General features: G+C 44.0%; 1 protein-coding gene across 1 annotated transcript in view; it reads right to left on the bottom strand.

The window, feature by feature from the left end:
- LOC134611663 (plexin domain-containing protein 1-like) overlaps window positions 1-24,532 on the bottom strand; it is a 77,431-nt gene that overhangs the window by 38,291 nt on the left and 14,608 nt on the right. The window lies entirely within an intron of this gene.

Genomic DNA, 24,532 nt, shown 5'->3' with positions numbered 1-24,532 from the left:
AGAGAGGATTTTCCCAAATATGTATTTGTGAGGTGTGATAAAATTAAATATAGAAGCGCACACTTCTTTATAAGGATGTGCATGGGGAAAAATTTTGGTTCGGTTCGGCATTCCGAAATTCGGGACTTCGGCCATTCGGTTCAGTTCGGAATTTCGACACTTCGAGACTTTTCTTGCAGCCGCCAAGTAGATAACTCCCTAATTCGCCCGGTATTAGGGAGCTATCTACCAAAAAGCTTTCAGCCAAATTTACTAATACTAAGTAAAAATTACTTAGTATTAGTACATTTTGCCCCTACTCGCTAAACTGCGAGTAGGGGCATGTCTATTAAACAGTGAACAACCTAAAAAAAAATCCCCCCCCCGAATAGAGGGTGGGGGCCATAAAGTAAAATAAGATGGGGGACCTATTGCCCCCAGCCCCCACTCCTGAGCGGCGGGTTGGGGCCCTAAAGAAGAATAAGGGGGGGCCCTATTGTCCTCCCCCCTGGCCCCCACCCCTAAACAGCGTGTGGGGGCCCTAAAGTAAACTAATGGGGGGGACCTATTGTCCTCCCCCCTGGCCCCCACCCCTAAACAGCGTGTGGGGGCCCTAAAGTAAATTAATGGGGGGGACCTATTGTCCTCCCCCCAGCCCCCACCCATGAGCGGCAGGTGGGGGCCCTAAGTTAGAATTGGGGGGGAGCTATTGTCCTGGACCCCACCCCTGAGCGGTGGGTGGGGGGCCTAAGTTAGAATAATGAGGGGGGACCTATTGTCCTCCTCCTGGCCCCCACCCCTGAGCGGTGGGTGGGGGCCCTAAATACCAATAAGGGGGGGTGGTCCTATTATCCTCCCCCCGACCTCCACCCCTGAGCTGTGGGTGGGGGCCCTAAGTTAAAATAAGGGGGGGAACCTATTGTGTCCCCCCCTGGCCCCCACCCCTGAGCGGCGGGTGGGGGCCCTAAATAAAAATGTAACCCCCCAGGTGACTAGGGGTCCCCAAACCCCTAGTCACCTGCCTCCCCAAAAAAATAACCCCTACCTACCCCCTCATCCTAAAAATAATGAGGGGGGACCCTTATCTAAATACTTGTAAAATTAAATAGATAAACTTACCATTTGATGTCTTCTTTCTTCTAAACTCTTCTTTTATCAGCCCCCAAAACGGGCAAATAAAAATCCATAATAACCGACGCACTTAAAAAAAAAAAAAAAACAAGCGCAAAATAAAATAATCCATCTTCACCCATGGAGGGCTCCGCGCAGACTGAGCTCTGCAGGGCGGGGAAAGGCTTATAAAGCCTTGCCCCGCCCTGCAATTAGGCTCAGAGCACTCTGATTGGTGGATTTAAGCCATCCAATCAGAGTGCTCTGACAGGTAAATGAAGAGACTGACAGGTAAGTCTCTATAATTACCTGTCACAGCACTCTGATTGGTTGGCTTGAAATCCACCAATCAGAGTGCTCTGTCATTTTACACAGCGTGTGAAAGTTCTTTGGAACTTTCCCCCGCTGTGTAATTTGACTCATAACTCTCTGATTGGTGGTTTGAAAGTAACCAATCAGAGTGTTATGAGGGGCCAGGGGGAAGGGGGGGATAAATATATTTATTTTTTTTGTAGTTTTTTTTTACAGTGCACTGTTTAATAGACATGCCCCTACTCGCGGTATAGCGAGTAGGGGCATAATTTACTAATACTAAGTAATCTTTACTTAGTATTAGTAAATTTGGCTGAAATACCAATTTAGGTCTTTCAGCCTTTTAGTAGATAGCTCCCTAATACCATGGGAATTAGGAAGTTATCTACTTATTCATTCCTGTCATTACATTGACAGGCTAAGTAACTTACATTTTATATGAATGTATGTTACTTGATTGTTGTAAGTGTTGCAAATGCTTACACCTGAATCCTGGCTATGTTTGTATACTTTTTATTTAAAATTGTATACAGTGTAACATTCTTCATTCTTCCACTGGGTAAGTATATTAGTACTTAGGCAATACTGTGCTTCGGCACTTCGGAAATTCAGCAATTTCGGGACTTCAGAAATTCGGAAATTCAGCTGTTCGTACATTCGGAAGTACCCGAATGTCCGAATTTCCCGAAATTTGTTCAAATTCGGACCGAAACGAATTGCACATGTCTACTTCTTTATCCTGCAAATGGGCACCCCTATTCTTTTCTTTTATATCGAAGGGGTAACTTCTGGGTGTGGTTTGCATCTTTTTGTTTAATTTTCAGTCAGTGTTTTAGGGCTATGTGCTGAGATTGCCTTAGAAATCATCAACTTAACATTGTTTGAGTGTTAAAGCGGTACTGTGATGCCGAATTTACCTTTCACCAATCACTCTGATTCTATTCGTGCCTATTCGTGAAACTCTGATTCTATTCGTGCCGTGGCTGCATCTTGCAGCCGCTTAGTAAACAGCTCCCTAATTCCCATGGTGTTAGGGAGCTATCTACCAAAAGGCTGAAAGACCAAAACTGATCTTTCAGCCAAATGTACTAATACTAAGTAAAAATTACTTAGTGTTAGTAATTAATCTGCCCCTGCTTGCTATGGTGCGAGTAGGGGCATGTCTAATAAACAGTGGAGTGGGGGCCCTAAGATAAAACAGGGAGGATGACAATAGGACCCATTAGCAAGCGGGTGGGAGACCTATTGTCCCGTCCCCCACCCATTAGTGGTAGGTGGGGGCTGTAGTGACAATGGGGGGACATAGGTCCTCCCCCCGGTCCCCACCCGTGAGCAGCGGGTGGGGGCCCTAAATGACAATGGGGGTAGGACCTATTGTCCTCCCCCTGGCCCCCACACACACCTGTTGTTCCGGCCCCCACCCATGAGCAGCGGGTGGGGGCTCTAAATGTAAAAAAAAACAAAAACGGGGGGGGGGTGACTAGGGGTCCCCAGGGGGGACAATAAGTCGTTGTCTGGGTGCCAGGTCCCCCTAGTTTTAACCCTGCAGCTGTAAATATACATTGAAGGTTAATCTAGCCTCTAGTGGCTGTCTGCCTGACAGCCACTAGAGGTCACTTCCGCAATCCGCAATGCAAAAATCGCATTGAGGACACGCTGGACGTCCATACGAAAGTATTAAGAAATGCTTTCCCATGGGCAGTTTGAATGCGTGCTGTGCATGCGCATTCAGATCTGACGTCGGCAGGGGGAGGAGAGGTCACCGGTGCTGGATTAAGGTAAGTGGCTTAAGGGATTTTAACCCCTTCATCCCAGCGGGAGGGGGGTGGGGGCTAATAACCCTATAGTGCCAGGAAAACAAGTTTGTTTTCCTGGCACTATAGTGCTCCTTTAAGATTTTCTTGTCTGTATTATGCTGTAATTTGCATCACGTAATTTTCATTTCACATGAAGAAAGTTAACAGAGCACATAGGTAATTTTTTAATAAATAAACACATACAAAGGAAAAAAAATATATATGTTAGTAGCAATATATTTTACTAAGAAGGTAGTGGGAGTAGGGATTGATCTAATAAATATTGATCTAAAAAAACTGGTTTAAGGTTTACTACGCCTTATTTGAACAATGCACAGACAATTTTCCACCAATGAATAGTTTGATCAAATCCTAGAGATGGTATGTACATTAAAAACAAATATAGTGAAAATGATTTAACACGCTTGACAGAATGGCGGGAGGGGGGAGGAAGGAGGAAGGTTAGTAGGAGGGGGACGGCACACAGCCACTAAGCCTAACACTAGGGGAAGGCTCCCACATGGAAGAGGGCCGGGAGGGCAAAATTAGTTAACAGCGGGAGGGAAGGGCGCAATCAATATGTAGCCCAAAGAGGGACAAAGGCAAGACCACCTCTCTGTAACTGGGACAGACCAGACTGTAAGAGATATGACAAAAATAAAAAATAGGTGCGCAAAATAAATATGTAAAATGTACAATATAATGTGCCAAGCATGCAAACGTGTCATGCAATTATGTACATAAATGCAGGTATATATGCATATTGGGAAAACACCACATATATATTAACTGTGCAGGTGAATATACACCAATATAAAGGAAATATATACTTGCACAGGTCTGCTCAGGTTGTCCAATCTAAAATATAAAAAGACACAGACCTAGTGCAATATTGTTGAGGTAAATAAACTTGAAATAACGGAAATATTTTCCAAACTCACAGTTGTGTAGTGGTTGAAGTACCACTCCAAACTATCAGGCTTTGGGAGGATCAGCCCCTTGTGGTCGTAGGATCCAATGGATGGACAGCTGAAAGTACTCACTTGATGACCGGTAAGTTCAAAAGTAAAATTCCATTTATTCAAACATAAAAAAATAATTAAAGTTGGGATTAAAAGTATGCTCCTGTCGCTGATAGAGTCCAGTGAGTCCAGGGCAGGGCCGGACTGGCCCACCGGGATACCGGGAAATTTCCCGGTGGGCCGTCGGCACCTGGGGCCGGGCAGACATGTGGGTATGCTGCCAGCCGCTGGAGGAACTTTTCTGGCGGCCGCAGGGGAAGCTGTGCTGTGTCTGCTCTCCAGCGCGCTACTGAATGAGACCGGGGCCGGAATATGACGTCATATTCCGGCCCCGGTCTCATTCAGTAGCGCGTGAGGGCAGGGGAGCAGACACAGCACAGCTTCCCCTTCGGCCGCCAGAAAAGTTCCTCCAGCGGCCGCCATCCCAGTTTCTTCTGCGGCCGCCATCCCTGCTCCTCCAGCGGCCGCCATCCCTGCACTAACGGATCCAGGGGGGGGGCAACGGGGCAATTCCCCCCCCCCCCCCCTCCGAGAATCCGAGGTTCTCCCTCTCCCCTCCCGGCTAATGCAGGGCTGGCCTGTACAAGCGCCAGCCCTGCAATGTGCCTTCCTGGACCGGAGGGGAGATCAGAGATCTCCCTCTCCGGTCCGCAGGCACTGTTTGCTGGTCGCCGGCAGGGGAGGGAGAGAGAGAGGACCTGGAGGAGCTCAGTCTGCAGCTCCTCCAGGTCCTTCTCTCGCGAGCACGGAGCGTTGCCACGGCAACGCTCCGGATCTCGCGAGAGTGAACTCTAGCCCTGGAGGCCTGGGCTAGAGTTCACTCTCACCACATGGACCACCAGGGATTCCCCACCGGACCACCAGGGATCGAGAAATGTCCCCCCTCCTCCCTAAACAAAGGTAAGAAGGGAGGGGGGACATTATGTATATTTAAAAAAAAAAAAAAACATTTTATCAAATTAAAAAAAAAACATAAAAAAGCCCCCCATCCTTATCACACACATACACACATACACTGCCCCCACACACACACATTGTCCCCCAACTACATAGACTGCCCCCATACACACACATTGCCCCACATACATACACTGCCCCCATACACACACATTGCCCAGATACACTGCCCCCAATACACACACACACCCTACACACCCATACACACAAACTTCCCCCCATACACACAAACTTCCCCCCATACACACATTGCCCCCCACTCACACTGCAACGCACACACACACACTGCCCCCCTAACACACACTGCCGTCCTCACGTACACACTGCAACTTTCACACACACACACACACACACTGCTCACACAGTCCTTCTTACACAAACACACACACACTGCACCCCTGCTCCTATGCCCTACTACAGCCCCATTTCCAAGAAGACCTCATGTAAGTTGTCAAACTGTTCTTAAACGGTTTGACTACTTACTCTGGGAGGGGGTACTGGCACCATAACCACTACACTGAGCTGTAGTGGGTATTGTGTCTGGATTATTTCTCTAAATAATCTGCAAGTGCCCCTCCCGAGGTCAGGCTCTGGATCCGCCACTGCATCCCTGCTCCTCCAGCGGCCGGCATCACACCCAGCTCTCTGCCCTGCATGACCCCCCTGGCCGGTCACCCACAGGTAATATGTGCTATGCTGTCAGTGTGTGTGTGTGTGTGTCATGGTATGTGTCTGTCTGTGGCATGGTGTGTGTGTGTCTGTGGCATGGTGTGTGTGTGTGTGTCTGTCTGTCAGGGTGTGTGTCATGGTATGTGTCTGTGTCATGGTGGGTGTGTGTGTGTCTGTGTGTCATTGTGTGTGTGTGTATGTGGCATGGTATGTGTCTATCTGTGTCATGGTGTGTATGTGTGTGTGTCTGTCTGTGTCATGGTGGGTGTGTGTGTCTGTGTGTCATGGTGTGTGTGTGTGTATGTGGCATGGTCTGTGTGTGTCATCGTATGTGTCTGTGTCATGGTGTGTATGTGTGTGTGTCTGTCTGTGTCATGGTGGGTGTGTGTGTGTGTGTCTGTCTGTGTCATGGTATGGGTGTCTGTGCCATGGTGTGGGTGTCTGTGTTATGGCGTGTGTCTGTGTGTCATGGCGTGTGTCTGTGTGTCTGTGTGTCATGATGTGTGTGTTTGTGTCTGTGTCACGTTGTGTTTGTGTCTGTATCATGGAGTGTGTGTGTCTGTCTGTGTCATGGTCTGTCTGTTGTGGTATGTGTGTGTCTGTCGTGGTGTGTGTGTGTGTGTGTCTGTCATGGTGTGTGTGTGTCTGTCATGGTGTCTGTGTGTGTTTTAAAAATAGTGTTTTTACTCACCTTTTTTTTTTTCCCCACGCTATGCTGGTCTCCCCTCGACTGGCCCTGCCTCTATGGCTGAGATCATCAAGCTTGCCATAGGATTGGCTGCAAAACGCTACACCAATCAGCATCTTCTCATAGAGATGCATTGAATCAATGTATCTCTATGGGGAACCTTCAGCGTCTCCAAAGCGTGAAGGACCTGAATGTAGGTGCTGCACACTGTGCAGCACTGACACAGGAAGTACCTCTAGTGGCCGTCTGAGTTGCTGTCACTAGAGGTGTCACTTGGAAGCAATGTAAACACTGCCTTTTCTCTGAAAAGTCAGTGTTTACATTGAAAAGCCTGCAGGAACAGGCTATAGACACCAGAACCACTACATTAAGCTGTGTGTGTGTGTGTGCGCGCCTGCTAGTGAGCTTGCTTGCTTGCATGTGTGTGTGTGTCTGCTACTGAGTGAGCTTGTGTTTTTATGTCAATGAGCTTATGTATATCAGTGAGATTGTTTGTCTGTGAGGCTGTGTATCAATGAACTTGTGCGTGTCAGTGACATTGTCTGTGTCTGCATGTGAGTATGCTTACTGTATAATTAAACGTTTTACTATGAAAGGACCAATATTTTATATTAGAAAAAGCAATATATATATATATATATACTCAATCATCTGGGGTGGCAAGACATAGCCTTACATATTACGTGCGACAATATATGGCGCATTGACTTATGGGGCTGGCATATATTTTTTTTCCAGGGCTGCTTTGTATCCCCAGTCCGGCCCTGGTCCAGGGTTACGTCTCTCAGACGAAACGAAAGTTGTAGTTCTCTCTTCCCCTTAGTACTGACTTTTCATTGGCTCTCTCGTCCAGCGCAGTTACTTCCGACTTCCGGAACTGCGCTGGACGAGAGAGCCGATGAAAAGTCAGTACTAAGAGATATGAAGCAGCCTGTTGCGTACAACATCATAGTGGAAGGGCGCTGGGAGATCACCAACCCCGAGAGGTGAACTTTCTCACACCACTTGGGAGGGGTGAACACCCCCACCCTAATCTGGCACAGGTTAAGACCAGATTATCACCTTATACTTATTTTTCATGTTTATTTGTATGTATATTGAAATTGTTACTTGTTACTGATTTTCTTTTTTTCTCACTCTCACTAATGACAAGTACTGATCTCCAATCCCGTTGCGCCGCCTGATTGCAGCCCGCGTCGCCGAGGGTAAACCCCACACCAGACCCCACACACAGTGCGCACAACAGTCCCCGGATGCCCAGAGAACCTGTAACACCAGCAACGCCGCCTATACCTCCTCGTGGCTCTTAAGGTACTATCACTTAACGTCAAGGGCCTAAACTCCTCCAAACAAACGAAGATTACTAGCGAGAGACTTAACCCCTTAAGGACCAAACTTCTGGAATAAAAGGGAATCATGACATGTCACACATGTCATGTGTCCTTAAGGGGTTAAAGACTACGAAAATAGATATTGCACTGATACAGGAGACGCACCTCCCCAGGTCGGCACCCACCAGACTGACTGACAGGACCTACTCGACAGTACATGAGGCACGCTCACTACGTAAGCGAGCGGGGGTGGCGATCCTCATCCATAAAAACTGCCCGCTACAAATAACTACCACCCAAACTGACCCAGAGGTGAGATTTCTATATATAGGAGGCACACTCTATACTACAAAAATACATTTCGTAAATGTCTACGCACCCAACAAGCCAGACCAGCAATTCTGGGAGGGCCTAGAGGTACTGGTAGCCGGGGCTAGGGGGGGGTCTTGCTGGTGGGGGGCGACTTCAACGCAGTGCCAAGCCCAGCAGCTGACAGGAGCTCAAAACCTAGCACTGTGAGATCCCAGGGCAGAGGGAGACAAGACAAGCTGCTACACACATTTTTGGCACACACGGGCCTACTGGATGTATGGCGACTGCAACACCCGACCACATCTGACTACATATTTTATTCCACACCGCATAACACATATCCCAGAATAGATAACATTTTTCTCAATGGGGCAGGGATGGATAAGGCCCTACACACAGACATCAGTAGCATCACATGGTCAGATCACGCTGACATAACGCTCACCCTAGGCAACCTACGATACCAGTCCAATTGGTCATGGAAACTAAATACTAGTCTCCTCAGAGACGACAAAACACTAGAAACAACCCGACAAGCTATCACAGAATATTTTGAGCTAAACACAACACCCGACGCCAGCCCCACCACGGTTTGGGCAGCACACAAAGCAGTCACGCATAAAAAGCGAACTAAAACAAAACGGCTACTCGAACTACAGTCAGCCCTACGTAAGGGAGAGCAACAACACAAAACCAAGCCGACTGAATCCAAACTTAGAGAACTTAACGCCCTTAGACACTCTATTAGGGACATATCCCTGGAGGCGGTGTCACGCTCCATACAATGGTCAAAAAGGCTCTTCTATGAGAAAGCTAATAAAACAGACACACTTTAGCCACAGTGCTCCGCCCGAGACCACAAGGCAAAACCATCATGAAGATACGCATGGTAGCCAATACGCTAGTAGAGACCCCCGAGGCTATTAACGAGGTATTCACCTCCTACTTCTCCGTCTCTACAATCACTCCCCCCGCCTCCAAGCCAATAACACCACTAACGTAGCGGACATACAACACTTTCTCTCTGAACTTACCATACACAAAGTGAGCGAGGCAGACGCAGGCTCACTACGCGAACCGATCACCCAAATTGAGGTAGAGTCAGCCATAGCATTTCTTAAGGGTAACAAGGCCCCAGGCCCAGACGGATACAATGTCAATTATTACAAACAATTCAAAGAGATACTGGCCCCTCCCCTTACAGCCCTTAGTAATCACTTTATGCAAGGCGGGTTGCCCGACGGGGACATGGCAACAGCAAATGTGGTACTACTGCCAAAACCAGATAAAGATGACACATTAGCCTCTAGCTACAGGCCAATATCACTCATTAATACAGACCTCAAGATCTTTGCTAAAATACTAGCATCCAGACTCACCTCCCTACTCCCGCGCCTGATCCACCCGGACCAGGTGGGCTTTATGCCCGGACGCCAACTATACGAGAATACCAGACGGGGGTGGACACCCTGTGGTACATGACGGAGTCCAAAACGCCTTCTCTAGCACTCTCTTTAGATGCTGAGAATGCGTTTGACAGGGTGCTGTGGCCTTACCTGTTTGAGCTACTCCGGTTCCAGGGGTTTCCGGAACCATTTGTGACAGCAATACAAGCACTCTACACAGACCTGAGGGCACAAATACTTATAACAGGGGCGCACAAAAAGCCATTCACCCTAGGCAATGGCACCAGACAGGGATGTCCATTGTCCCCTTTGCTCTTCGCCCTAACCCTAGAGCCACTCTTACAAGCTATCAGGCAACACCCAACAAATCAAGGGAATAGAGATCAGTGGCACACCATTCACAGTCTCGGCGTATGCCGATGATGTCATGCTGACACTCCGGGACCCACTGGACTCCCTGCACCACCTAACACTACTACTAGAAAGATTTGGGAACATCGCAGGCATAAACCAGGAAATAGTCACATACACACACCTGAACACCAAAGCCACACTACAAACTAGAGACTATTTCAGGTACTTGCAAATCCGAGACTTTGCGCCGAGACCTGACGTAAAGAAGGCAGCCCTGACACCACTAACCTTTTTCGAAAGACTATGCTATACGGAGACTACACAATCTAAGCTAATTACATTACTGTACAACCACCTCAACATGACCCCAGACACAAAGGGTGCACTACGATACGCTGACCAGTGGGAAGCCGACCTGGGGGAGGTCCTGGAGGGAACGGAGTGGCAAGATATTTGGGAAGCATGCACCAAAACCACTATCTGCGTAACACTCCAAGAACAATCTTATAAAACGATATTTCGATGGTACATGACTCCAGTGAAACAAAAACACATGAGATTGAGCCCTACAGATGATTGCTGGCACTTATGCAGGGGGAAGGGCACATACATACACATGTGGTGGGAGTGCCCGAGGGTTGCGACATACTGGCGCAGCATAGTAGACTTTGTAGATCTTACAAAAACGGATGACACTAGACCCATGGGCATGCCTTTTGTCTAGACCCACGGAGGGCCTCCCAAGACACGAACAGAAACTCCTCAACATGATTTACCTAGCGGCCCGCAGGGTCGTAGCACAACACTGGTCATGCCCGGACCTCCCGCAGATATCTCTGGTCAGGACAAAACTACGTGACAATTATCTGATGGATAAACTCACGGCCCAAGTGCGGAACACATTGACCACGTTCCACAAGGTGTGGGATCTATGGAAGCAATACGATACAAAGAACCGAGGCCCGGGTCGAGGGGCGGCATCCACGCGGTACATTTCAGTGGCGATAACTGGGAACCACCCAACGGCCACTGTCATACCAGAACCCGGACGGATGGAAGCGGCACCACTGCAGAACGGGTAGATGGTTAAAGCCAGAACACGGGGCGCAGTCCACTGAGACGGGCAGCGCCTGGTTCTAGGCCCCCAGGAGATCACTTCATCTCAAAACTTCACAAATTTTACTTGTCTACACATATCTATCCTTTTCTTATATGTTTTTATCTATTGCAAGCACACTAGACCTGTAAACAAACAGGAGGAGAGAAAGGCTCAAACATGCATGAGACGCGCAGACAATTTCAGGGGATGGGGGGTGCGTTGGCACACGTAACTGGCCGACGACACGTACCCCCCCCTCCCCCCACCAGCACTACCACACTATCATGCTCTGCCTGTCTGCGCACCTAGCGGAATGGTGGCACCCAGGGGGTGGTATGGACAGAGCAGACAGGAGGGACATAACGCCTGAACTAACCAGGCAAATTCAGAACACAACATAAATACGCTCGAGGCCACAACAGCATAACATACTCATCAGGGCCAACTTGAGAGTTCATGACACTCCACCTACAAAGCCCACTTCTCAACAATACTACCACTGTACATAGTTACACTTTGCTTGCCAATGTAAAAGAAAAACTCTGACGGCAATACACACAAAGTGCACAGTATGTGAATGATGCCTGTACTAACCATCCTACTCTGCATTCTGTAATACATGACAAAAATTGTACGGTTATTTCCATACCTATGTTTGCATTATTGTAACAATGCTTGACTGTCAGAACGAAAAATAAACAATTTAAAAAAAAAAATATATATATATATATAGTATAAGAAAATAAGAATCCACATATAGGTCTAAAAGTCCATAAAGTTACAAATGATCTAATTGTGGATAAAATAAAAAAACACTTCTCCATATTAATTCTTCTTGACCTCTCTGCTGCCTTTGACACTGTTGATCATGGCCTCAGTCTCCAAACTCTTCAAACTCTTGGTCGCTGTGACAAAGCTCTCTCATGGTTCTCCTTCTATCCCTTCCAAAGTTCATTTGGTGTCTTCTTTTCCAATGACCCCTTATCCTGTCTCAGTCGGATTCCCTCAATGTTCGGTTCTTGGTCCCCTTTTGTTCTCTCTCTATACTGCCTCTCTTGGCAAACTCATTAATTTGTTTGGATCCTGCTACCACCTGTACACTGATGACACCCAGATATATTTCTCCTCTCCCGACCTCTCCCCTGCTTGTCACCAATTGCCTTTTTCCACTTTCTAAAACTGAGTTTCTTATTTTCCTCCTCATTACACTGCAAGTTCACTCGTGCAGGATTTCTCGCAGGCCAGTTCTTTCTTTTGGGACAGTCTGGCTACCCCCGTCAGTCTTCAATCCTTTATGAAGTCCCTCAAAAACCATCTTTTCAGGAATGCTTATGGCCTCCAAGAGTAACTTCTATCTCACAAACCTGCCTCTTGCTCTCTCCAAAACAGCCACACTCCACTCTCACCTCCAGTTCTGCTACTTTCCCACTTGGTTTATTTGCTGTCTTCCTCAATACCCTTCCTATTGTTTTCTATTCCCCACATCCTAGACTGTAAGCTCGTTTTTAGCAGGGTCCTCATCTACCTATTGTTCCTGTAACATTTCGTTTTTGTTTAACTTGTTAAATTCAACTTTTAATGTAAAGCGCTGCGGAATAAGCTGCCACTATATAAGTATTAATAATAATAGTCCAAAAAATAAAATTTAAAAATAGGAGATAGTAATTTAATGGGATACAGATTTATCAGTCTGGCATGTGTGCTAAAATACCATACTATGCATGACAAGTACAATAATCAAAGTGTGTGTATGTTTCCACATAGTATCCACTGGTAAGTTTGAATAGCTCCCGTTTGTGTACCTGTCTTAACAAACAGGTACCCAATTCCATTCACCCAATTATTCTCTGAAGCCTGCCACAAGGAACAAGTTTCTGCTGTATCTATTCAGGAAGAGGTCAAATAGGCTTGCTTGCATTCATATCATTGTTAAGTAACTACCTTGCAATTGTCGTTCTAATAGCAGGAAGTACTGAAAAAAAATTAAATACAATGCTTTTTACTCAGAATCCTTTACAAGCACAGATTTTTGTGATATCATTTGACCTCTGTGTAAGAAATCGTGCCAGTATTTATATAATGTTGCTTCAATAAAAAACACTATCAGAAAAAGAAAAGTAACACATAATGAAATTAAACATTCCAAGCCTTAAATGGTTGTGTTAAATAAACCTGTATAGTTATTTATGTATTAGTAAGCTAGTTATCTGTATGCCTGTTAGAGTTGCCATTTGGGCTACTTGCACCAATGTTGCTTGAATATTTGTGACGGTAGTCACCATCACCAGGATATTCAGGCAAACACTAATCGTATGTAGGACCCTGGACTACTCCTATGTCTAAGTCACCATGTGTCTGTTATAGGTGTAGGGTTTTTATAATGTACTTGTTTATTGTTAAATATTTTGTTTGCTCTCCTTTCCTGCGGATTCTTGCAAGCAACTAGGTGGATTTAATTATGGAGCCTGTATAAAAACAGCTGTTGGTAGCAACTAGCATGTTAGTTTGCATATTCAGGTAGATTTGCATCTTATGGTTTCTGCAGGTAGGAGAGATATTTCATGTTATTTATGGTTTTCCCAACCCCTGTATATATATGTATATATGTTGTGATGTTATTGTGAGTTCTTGAGTGTTTACCCATATGATTTGATTATTTCTGTTTTCATTGAGTTGTCACCATGAGCTACATGTAATGAGAATATGGGTTAATCCTGAGCAGTGGTGTATCCTGGTTTTGTGCTGCCCTAGCACGTACAATGATATTGATTAAATATATACCGTATATACTCGAGTATAAGCCGAGTTTTTCAGCCCATTTTTTGGGCTGAAAAACCCCAACTCGGCTTATACTCGAGTCAGAGTCTGTATTATGGCAATTTGCATTGCCATAATACAGACTGGGGGGAGAGGGGGGCTGGCAGAGCTGTAACTTACCTGTCCTGCAGCTCCTGTCAGCTCTCTCCTCCTCTGCGCCGTCCGGTCAGCACCTCGGTCAGCTCCCAGTGTAAGTCTCGCGAGAGCCGCGGCTCTCGCGAGATTTACACTGGGAGCTGACAGAAGAGCAGAACGGACGGCGCAGAGGAGGAGAGAGCTGACAGGAGCTGCAGGACAGGTAAGTTACAGCTCTGCCAGCCCCCCTCTCCTCCCACTGAACTGCCACTGGACCACCAGGGAAGGAGAGCCCCCCTCCCTGCCATATATCAAGCAGGGAGGGGGGACGAAAAAATAAAATATATAAATAAAATAAGAAATAATAATAAAAAAATAATAATAATAATAAAAAAATTAATAATAACAAAAAAAGGGGTATAAGGACCACTATGGGAGGGGGGGGGGGTATAAGGACCACTATGGGAGGGAGGGGGTGGGTTAAGGACCACTATGGGAGGGAGGGGGGTATAAGGACCGCTATGGGAGGGAGGGGGGTATAAGGACCACTATGGGAGGGAGGGGGGGGATAAGGACCACTATGGGAGGGAGGGGGGTATAAGGACCACTATGGGAGGGAGGGGGGGGATAAGGACCACTATGGGAGGGAGGGGGGGGATAAGGACCACTATTGGAGGGAGGGGGGTATAAGGACCACTATGGGAGGGAGGGGGGGTATAAGGACCACTATGGGAGGGGGTGGGATAAGGACCACTATGGGAGGGAGGGGGGTATATGGACCACTATGGGAGGGATGGGGGGATAAGGAACACTATGGGAGGGAGAAGGGGGATAAGGACCACTATGAGAGGGAGGGGGTGGGATAAGGACCACTATGGGAGGGGAGGGGGAAGTAAGGACCACTAGGGGAGGGGAGGGTAAGGACCACTAGGGGAGGGGCGAGTCAGGACCACTGGGGGGGGGAGTGAAGGAACACGGGGGTGGGGAGGTAAGGACCACTGAGGGAGGAGGAGGGGAAGTCAGGACATATGGGGGGGAGGGGGCGGCAAATTTTTTTTTGCCTACGGCGGCAAATATCCTTGCACCGGCCCTGCACACACTGCATTCACACACTGCATTCATACACACACACACTGCATTCATGCACACACACACTGCATTCATGCACACACACACACTGCACTCATACACACACTGCACTCATACACACACGCTGCACTCATACACACACACATACGCACACACTGCATTCATTATACACACACTGTAAATAAATATTCAATTAATATATTTTTTTTAGGATCTAATTTTATTTAGAAATTTACCAGTAGCTGCTGCATTTCCCACCCTAGTCTTATACTCGAGTCAATAAGTTTTCCCAGTTTTTTGGGATAAAATTAGGGGCCTCGGCTTATATTCGGGTCGGCTTATACTCGAGTATATACGGTATATATAATATAAAATAAATAAATATATAAATACGTTAAAAAATAAAAGAAAATAAATAATTACAAAATATATATATGTGTAAATTCGTTCTAACTGTATTTTAAAATTAATATATATATAAATATCAAAATACATGTAGAACGAAATAATATATATATCTATATACCTAAGTATATACATATATATATCACTATATATATATATACCTATATATAAATAAAAATAATAATAAAAATTGTATATATCTATATATACTCGTGTATATATACACACGTATATATATATATATATATATATATATATATATATATAATAATTCTACGTATATATTTATGTCATAATTTTACATAATTAGGTCATTTTATTAGTTGCAATTTGCGGGACCTGCCTGACAACCCAGGCCAAAAGTCAGTGAAAGTGACATTTTTTGCATTTTTCACACACAAATGGTACTTACACGGATGATATAATTGCTGTGATACGTTTTACTGTTTTACTGTTTTACTGTTTTGAAACAGTAATGTTAAAAAACTGAAAAATGTAACATGCTATATTTGACCCTGTAACTTCCCAAAACACCCTAAAACCTGTACATAGGGGGTTCTGTTTTACACGTGAGACATCGCTAAATACAAATATGTGTATTTTATTGCAGTAAAAGCAAACAGTATTATGACATTCACAGTTAGAATGTCACGTAGAACTAAAAAAAATTTACAATTCTTATTTTCTCCAGTTTTTTATATTGTATTCATATTACATTATGTTCCATACCTAAATATTTGATGTTAAATGAAAGCCCTGTTTCCCCTAAATAAAATTATATATAATAAGTGTGGGTGCACATAATATGAAAGAGGCGAATTACGCCTGAACAGACATATAGCGCAAATTCAAATTTTTGTTTACGTTTTGTTTTGATCACGTGTACATTTGGCTCAGTCCTTAAGGGGTTAAATAGATTTTCATTTACATATACATTTTGCTTGCAATCTTGCTAACACAATGTAAAGATAGAAATAATTGATGTGATTCTGACAGTAATATATATATGTATATATATATATATATATATATATATATATATATATACATGTATATTAATGTGTACATTAGTAATATATATAATTATGCCTATAATATTTACACATATGTTAATATATATTTATATATGCATAATGCACACATAAATGTCATTAATATATAACATATATGTAATGAGCACGTATTGGCCCAGTTTTGTTGTTAGTTGCATCCAGCACAATAACATATTTAAAGTGAAGAGCGCACCCATACACTTCAAAATTAACAAGATAACTTTATTTTTTACAACTGTGCAACTGCATACATTCACCATTTCAGTCCCATTACTAAACTTTCCTTAAAGGGACACTATAGTCACCCAGACCACTTCAGCTCAATGAAGTGGTCTGGGTGCCAGGTCCCCCAGGTTTTAAACCTTTAGATATAAATATAGCAGTTTTAGAGAAACTGCTATGTTTACATTGCAGGGTTTATCCAACCTCTTGTGGCTGTCTTCCTGACAGTCGCTAGAGGCGCTTCTGCGATGCTGGATGTGAAATAGAACGTCCATAGGAAAGCATTGACGTTGGCGGGGAAGGAGAAGTCACCAGCGCCGAGGGAGCCCGGCGCTGGATTAAGGTAAGTGGCTGAAGGTGTTTTAACCCCTTCAGTGCCAATGGAGGGGGACCCTGAGGGTGGGGGGGTCCTAAGGAGTATATAGTGTCAGCTCGTTTTCCTGACACTATAGTGATCCTTTAATATGTCAAGGTAGTTGGACTGAAACATTGATTACATGCAACTGTACGTCTGCTTAAAATAAAGGCGCTCTTCTGTTTATTTTGAAACCCTATATGCTTTCTTTCATTGAAGTAATAGTTTTCAATTTTAAGTTATCTTTTCCACCTCTATATCAGCACACTATGCTGGCACGACGCATTATTGGGCTGGTATAGAATTTTTTCCAGGGCTGCTTTTAGTTCCCAGTCCGGCACTGAACTGATATGACACATTTTAATTCTTCTTTTTTTTTTTAATACAGCATGAGTCACAGTTTGAGCCCACCCCAATATCTGCAAGATGTTATTTGTCATGACTAAACTAATGCTTTAATGTTTTTTTTATTTTGTGCATTTTCTTTCTTTTTAACACTATTGTGCTTGCTATTTATCAATAGTGTCAAATTTACTGCTATGTCCTGACAGGTATACTGCACATGTCAGTTACTAAGGACATTGGACATGTGGGATCAGTTATTATAACCTGATTTACCCGGCTGAAGAAGCCACGATATTAGTGGCGAAACGCGTTCCGGATTTGGCATATTTATGCTTTTTTATTTTGTTACTTTTAAAGTTTGTTAATACATTTTGGAATTTTATTTATCGATCCTGGTTCCCAGCATTCTTATCCAGCACAGAAGGGAGTGCAGTCCCTAATCTGCACAACGCTAAAGAATTGAGTCATTATTGTATGACTCCAGATTTGTGAGTACCCACTTGGGATTTTTATTCTACATTAGAAATATTACTTGCAATACTACGCAATCGTTGGTATTTTCCCATCTCCCTCACAGAACAAGATCCACATCTGGAATAGGGGTGGGTCGCCTAAACGGACCCAGAGGCGATTCAAACCAGAGCTGGGTCTATAGCTCTTTGTTTGTGAATGTATATATACCATAACTAAAACAGGTTATTTTATTGTGTATGATCTATGCTATGTTCAGTTATTTTTTATAGATATCTATATATATCAAACTCATCTGAAAAGTCTGCCTCCTAATTAAGTCAGTCCGTCTCCGTGCTAAACTAAAAAGGTGAATTTTTCGATTATTTAAAGCGCTACATTCTTTTTCTTGTCAGTTATTATAACCTAACCATTAAATAATATTGCTGAGCATCCAAGTGCAAATTATATTATAAATGTGTCCTCTGCATTCAGGCTTGACATTTACAGGGAAATTCAAACTGCATACGATTATAATCAATAATCTGTTCGGCGCATCTGCATTGCAACTGATTCTATAGGTGTATTGACTTCTCACATAGGCAAATATTCCAGGCCAAGCTCTTTGCCTTATGGGTCATCTCCTTATTAGCAAATTTCTGATTTGCATGCATTAGTCCCATAGAGAGCTCACCTTTATGAGAACTACATTGGATAGTTCTTTGACCTGGATTTCACCGCTGACTGTTGAATTCTTAGTTAGATGTTACATGTTGGGCCTGGCAGCCCAGCAAATATTTGTTCTAAGATCCAGTAACTAAGGAATGTCATGTTTGTAGTGCTAGAAGTGTGCGTGTTCCAGGTCTATTGTCATTATGAGGCCATTAAAAAACATTTTTCTTCAAGAATGCAGCTCCTGTTAAAAGTAAACATCACAATAGACATGTGCCCTTCTTTCCGTTTAATCAATCGTCTGTCTGGTATGTTAGTTATTCTAAGCTTTCACTACTTGCTCAAAATAGTAATAAAAATAATATTTTAAGTATAGGCTTCTGCTGTTTATGTGACCTCCATGATTCAGCTTTTGGTAATAATCTGCATTGTTGTCATTCACAATATGTATATTTATTTAATGCTTACACGATGTGCTATCCTCTATTGCTAAGTAAAAAAAAAAACATTTGAAGGCAAAGCACAGTGATACCCAAACATGCCAATTTTAAAAAAATGGTGTAAAAAAACTTGTTTTAAAAATATTTTAAAAATAATAATAAAGAGAGATCTGCTGAAGGATCTAGCTCATATTCCCACTCAATCAACATTAGTTCATCACCACCATATATCCCCATGATTTGCTGCATAATCAACCCAAGACCCACTAGCTTGCATATGTCCCTAAGCTGTATTGTATGTAGACTTTTGGCTTCCCGAGACAAGCCAAAGCTTTACACTAGCCCCCCATATTCTGGTAACATACATACATAGACATGCAATCACACACGTTGACTTTATTGCCAGCGTGCTCATGTTGGAACGAAGTGACATCATGTCCTTCCTATACTTCTTACCCATCGCTAGAATGTATTAACAGACAGCTGGGAGAATTTTTTTTAAATAGTTTTTTTTCTTAATCTATCTAATGAGCATAAATTATTTGAGGCATGACAGGTGCCCTTTAACTCGTGATTACCTAATATTTTTTCTGGGTTAAACATAGTGTTAGCTTTTAATAGCTTATCCTTGTTATTTTTGGTTTAGGACTGTTGCATTCATCAATATTGCTTCTTTTAGTAGCTTACCCTTATTGTTGTTTTTGAATTCTGGTTTGAGCATGATACATTGCTTCTGGTTTGAACATAGCTTCTTTTAGTAGCTTACCCTTATTGTTGTTTTTGAATTCTGGTTTGAGCATGATACATGGTCATACTAATTAGCCACTGAACTACATTTGGAGAGTAATCCCTTTCTGCGACACTTCTTTTTTGTTTGTCTGGCTGTGCTTCAGTGTTTACCAATTTTAATCAAATAAAGTTTTAATTGATTTCATTTTCTGAAGGAAGCTATAGAATTCACAACTATGAGTTTCCCTTAGAGTATGACACCATGTCTCCTCCAATGGACATCATCGACCCTAATTGTTGCAGGAGACTTTAAAAGACATATTTTTACCGTTAGGGTGTTTATCTTCCTATCAACTTCACTGGTCCGCACCTAAAAAAAACGTTGTTTTGTAAATCATATTTACAGTACAGTGGGAAATAGTACAATGGGAAATGTGCTGTCAGTACATGGCGCAACATTTCTGTTTGTTTATACATCACTTTATCGCATTTCTCAGTCAAGGAGGACTTGGGTTGATCAAGTCAACTAACAAATTATGATTTTTGGGGCGGGCCTGACCAGCTAACTGAACGGCCGCATGGTGGAGGAGCTCCCGCTACAAAAGCTGTTTATAGGGATATGCTCGCAGATATAATGCCTCAAACGATACCGGGGTATGCTACCCAAGCTGGGAGCAACCTGGTGAAGCTCCAGATACCGGACTCAAGCATATCCCACACCCGTGAATGCAAGGTGGCAGGCCGCAGCCTGCGGTGGACGGAGCTGGGTGGAGACGGTCGCTCTCCTCGCCCCCACACCGAAGGGAACCGAGCCACTGCATACCCGCTCCCCCCCCCTCAGGACAGGCGGGGTTGATCCCTGTCTACCCCATCCAGGCAACAGGGCTACGATAAGCACAGGCAACGGAGCCTCACAGGCAACCTTTGGCTACACAGGCCTACATAATGGCGGACGCCACGTGTGGCCAAAACTACCATACTCTAACAAAGCTGGAAGCCATATGCGACGCCTTCTGGGCGAAGCTGGCAAAGAGAGAACGGCAGCCCAAAGCACAGGTACATCCACCCAGCGAAAAACCCGCACATACCTGTCACAGCCGCGATGACTCCCGCCCGACAGGAACTAAAAGATGGCGCCGACAGCGGAGACCTTTCCCGCATACACACAACCAGACAAGACCGCGCCGCGATGCGAGGGGGCCAGCTGGCATCCGCCAGACCCTGCCTGAAATCGAGAACCGCAACGCAACTAAAGGCAGGCAAGATCCCCTCACAGCACCGAGCCCAGACACTGACATGGAGAGCCCCAAAGTCACAGTCAGAGACACTGTTTACCTGCAATGTCAACGCAGGCTCCCACAGCGGCAGGTGGAGTGGACAGCCACCGGAACCTACAAAGCCGCATCTTGCCATGCCCCAGCAGGACTTTCAAGCATCCCTGTCACCCTTCCCTACGAAGGGTATAGGCTGAAAGAGAAACCACATGCCGGGAAGCGTAGAGGTCCAGGCCTGGAGCCTCTGATACAATGGACGCAAACAAAACCATACTGCAGCCTCCTAAACCGGGACTTACTAACAACATGGAACTCTAACGTAATATCCACTGCTTGGTCGTTTCATTTTACTTTATTTATGTTACTTAGCCATGCTCTTTATTTACGTTTTGTCTAGCACTCTCATAATAGCCTTCCAACAACTGTATAAGGCCTTAACACAAGCATCAGCTAAACTCTCAGATTGCCTGTCACCTGCTAATTTACTGACGACACGCCCGCTTGCCTGGCACTATCCGTGCTTATCTCACCTGCTTTATACTCGAGCCACATAGGCACATACTATATCTAAGCACACACATAACCGTACATATCTGAGCTTCACATATGATTTGCTTGCCATGTAGCAAAACACACAGGATATGCATGACTGACCTAAGCCCAAACTACTTCAATCACAATATGCGCGGCTGTCTCAAACGTACATTAACCTTAATACAAAAATGTGCCGACTAAACAAAATGAAACTCAGCAATCGCTTTAAATGTATAAACCTTCTTTTGACATGTTTCATTGTGAATTATGCATGTTCTTGCATCTGTTTTTGTGACAGTGCAGGACGATTTGTTAACTTGTGCACAATAAAAATAAAGAATAAAAAAAAATTATGATTTTTGTGATTTTGGGCAAGTGGGATAAGAGATATTAAGTCAGGGATAGGCACAGGGAGCCGGGTCCAGGGATCTCAGGCACTAATCTATGATTCATAACCAGACCACCATGGTACACAGTAAGTCCAGAGTTCGTGCTGACATCACCGTGCACGAATAAGAGGGGTTAGGAGTGCAAGGATCGAAAGTCCTCTAAACCACATGTTACCAACCACTGTGCCCATATTGCCATGTAAATATGCGACCTGAACATCAGTTCCTCCATGTGTGAGTGCCACTACTCCAAGGAGAGTCAAGCTGGTTGTTTTAAAAAAAAAAAAAAACTGAATCAGGCTTTGGCTATATTCAGTATGCGTATTGTCATTGATTTCTTAAATGCCCCCATAAAGGCCGTAGTGTGATAGAGGACAAACGGGACTGGCTGGAAGGGTTATATGAAAAGCAGGTTATAATAGAGTGTATTTGCTTCCGGAAAGGTTGTATAATGAGACAGTTCCATCAGATGTGCAAAGTCGTAACATCAGCTTGATCACATCTTCAGCAGAGTTCATTGTGAGACAGGTTGATAGCCCGCATCACTTGCGGTGTTCTATACCAGTAGGAGTGTTGTTTATATGCTGTCTCTTGTATTTTGCTGGACAGTGAGCTTGTTACACCAAGTCACACATCTTCTGCCACTGAGATGCAGAAAAGCTCCCTCCCATTTCCCAAAATTTGATGGTGTTGGAAGCCTAGCCTGCAAATGAAGGGTAGTGTACACTCAATCTTCAAGGCAATCTGACTCGATACATATGGTCGGAAAGGGTGTGAGTTCTCTGTAAAGTTGATATTGTTAAGGCATGATACACAAAAAAGCTTGAAGTTGGTGGTAGCAAAAGCCAGACATAAAGGTTTGAGGCACTGAACCCTCATTTGTTGCAAATGGGCTAAAATTTTTTAGTGTACATGAGGTCCAGATTTACTGGTATCCAAATTCCTAAGTATATAATTGACTAGTTAGACCATAGAAAGTGGTATATTTGGTAGACCGGGTTGGCCTGACAGGCAAAGAGATATTCAAAATATGAGATTTCTCAAAGTTGATGGGCAAGTTCAAGAGGGTTCCATAAACCTCAAACTCTGTCATAATATGTGGGAGGGAAACTGAGGGACCGTCATATAAAAAGCAGAAGGCCATCTACATAGGCTCAAGCTTGTGATGCCTCTAACCGACCCCCATTCCTCCAATTAGAGGGTTACCCTGTATTGCATTAGGAAACGGTTCAAGTGCAAAGACAAAGAGCAAGGGCAACAGTGGGCATTCCTGTCGTGTTCTGTTGTGTATATCTAATGATTCTGTAAGTACGCTGTTCAGTATACCTGTGCAGATGGGGAGGTAAAAAGTGCCCACATCCATCTCAATAGTGGCCCAGCCCCACTTTCTGTAGTGCAGAAAGTAAGATGCTCCAGTTCACTCTTTTGAAGGTCTTCTCCATGTCTGTAGAGAGTAGGAGAAGACTCTTTGACTGTACTCAGGCTTTCTGTATAAAGGTCAACGTTCTAATGATTTTATCACTGAGCATGAATCTAGTCAGCATGAATAAGTGCACAGAGATGGGACTGGAGTCTATTGAAAATTTTTGCAGACAATTTCAAGTCACAATTCTAAATAGAGATAGCGCAGCACTCCCTGGAATGCTGCACCATCAGTCTCAAGAATTCCATACTGTGGGTGGTGGCATATCTAGAAAATGGTGAGCAGTTGCTAAAGCTAAACCCATTAGAATGGGGCCAGAAAATTAAAGGGTGGGACCTGACACTGGTCCCCTTCTGGCCCAGTCTGCATATGCCTCCAAACATGGCATGTTGGTTGGGAGTGCAAAGGAGTTTTTATTCCTACCTAAAAGTGAATTATCATATATTCTTATTCCACAACACTTATTGTGGTGGCTTGCTAGCAACCACTGGTCATCCTTTACATGGTTAACCCTTGCACTTAAAAGTTTTTTTATTTTGTTTTTTAGCTATTTGCAATAGCACTGATATTTACAATTCACTTGCCAAAAGGCAAGTGAGTTATAATGACCGTTGCATTCGGCCCTGATTTTATTTAAAATCTGCATCCGACCAAATGGCTGCGTCCGACCAAATGGTCTAGAACTATTTGGGATAGCCAATTTTAACCCGATTTGCTTTTGGACAGAATTCTCAGACATACTTCATAAAGTGGAAACCAGACATTTTCTAGTGAAAATATTACTGACAGTTGTGAAACCTTTTACACCTACATGGTCTATAATGTGTCAGTTTATTCTATTATGGAATCCTTTACTCTTGTCAGTGAACCTCATGCCGTAGATTCTACAGAAATTAACAAATTATTGTTCTATGAAATAGAACAATCATTTGTTAATTTCTATAGTAAACTGTTGAATAGACACGCCATCACTCTGTTCGGATTACCTCTCAGTGTGAAATACCTCTACCTTCATGATATTCCCTCTCCTGGCCCTGGGTTATAAACTACATTTTTGCTTATGATGTCCCACCGAAGGTGGAGATACAACACCAAAGTGAAATGCTGCACATACAGACTCCAAGCACCAAGACCACTTCATATCACTGAAGTTGTCATGGTGCTTGGAGTAACCCTTTAAGTTAAGCAGGACTATGGTGATTCTAATATATTCACCTTTGAGACAA

This window comes from Pelobates fuscus, chromosome 5 (assembly GCF_036172605.1).
Source record: "Pelobates fuscus isolate aPelFus1 chromosome 5, aPelFus1.pri, whole genome shotgun sequence".
Classification (NCBI taxonomy): Eukaryota; Metazoa; Chordata; class Amphibia; order Anura; family Pelobatidae; genus Pelobates; species Pelobates fuscus.
Note: the sequence above shows the minus strand (reverse complement) of the source record. Positions and strands in the feature narration are given on the sequence as shown.